Consider the following 1,207-nt stretch of genomic DNA (forward strand, 5'->3'; position numbering starts at 1 on the left):
GAGAAGCTAAAGCACTACTCTCTGTAGAGGACCTAACAGAAATCTTCAAACAAGAAGAAGACATGGCAGCCGAAAACAACAACAATGCCAACAATGCAAGGAAGGTGCTGGGTGACTTTACTGCACCTACTCCTGACTTCTATAGGAGAAGCATCTCTATCCCTGCCATTGGAGCAAACAACTTTGAGCTTAAGCCTCAATTAGTTTCTCTAATGCAATAGAATTGCAAGTTTCATGGACTTCCATTGGAAGATCCTCATCAGTTTTTAGCTGAATTCTTGTAAATCTGTGACACTATCAAGACCAATGGGGTTGACCCTGAGGTCTACAGACTTATGCTATTCCCTTTTGCTGTAAGAGACAGAGCTAGGATATGGTTGGACTCACAACCTAAGGAAAGCCTGAACTCTTGGGAAAAGCTAGTCAATGCCTTCTTGGCAAAGTTCTTTCCACCTTAAAAATTGAGTAAGCTTAGAGTGGAAGTCCAAACCTTCAGACAGAAGGAAGGTGAATCCCTCTATGAAGCTTGGGAAAGATACAAACAATTGATCAAAAAGTGTCCCTCTGACATGCTTTCTGAATGGAGCATCATAGGTATCTTCTATGATGGTCTGTCTGAACTGTCTAAGATGTCATTGGACAGTTCTGTTGGAGGATCTCTTCATCTGAAGAAAACACCAGCAGAAGCTCAAGAACTCATTGAAATGGTTGCAAATAACCAATTCATGTACACTTCTGAAAGGATTCCTGTGAACAATGGGACGAATCAGAAGAAAGGAGTTCTTGAGATTGATACTCTGAATGCCATATTGGCTCAGAACAAAATATTGACTCAACAAGTCAATATGATTTCTCAAAGTCTGTCTGGAATGTAAGCTGCACCAGGCAGTACTAAGGACACTTCATCTGAAGAAGAAGCTTATGATCCTGAGAACCCATCAATGGAAGAGGTGAATTACATGGGAGAATTCTATGGAAACACCTATAATCCTTCATGGAGAAATCATCCAAATCTCTCATGGAAGCATCAACAGAGACCTCAACAAGGTTTCAACAACAATAATGGTGGAAGAAACAGGTTTAGCAACAGGTTTAGCAATGGCAAGCATTTTCCATCATCTTCTCAGCAACAGACAGAGAATTCTAAGCAGAGCCACTCTGATTTAGCAACCATGGTCTCTGATCTAATCAAAACCACTCAAAGTTT

General features: G+C 40.8%; 1 non-coding gene across 1 annotated transcript; it reads right to left on the reverse strand.

Moving 5' to 3' along the window:
* Positions 1–467: 467 nt before the first annotated feature.
* Positions 468–575, reverse strand: LOC130950444 (small nucleolar RNA R71). The gene has a single exon (XR_009073578.1). It is a non-coding gene; the product is annotated as a small nucleolar RNA R71 (small nucleolar RNA).
* Between the last annotated feature and the right edge of the window lie 632 nt (positions 576–1,207).

This window comes from Arachis stenosperma, chromosome 1 (genome assembly GCF_014773155.1).
Source record: "Arachis stenosperma cultivar V10309 chromosome 1, arast.V10309.gnm1.PFL2, whole genome shotgun sequence".
NCBI lineage: Eukaryota > Viridiplantae > Streptophyta > Magnoliopsida > Fabales > Fabaceae > Arachis > Arachis stenosperma.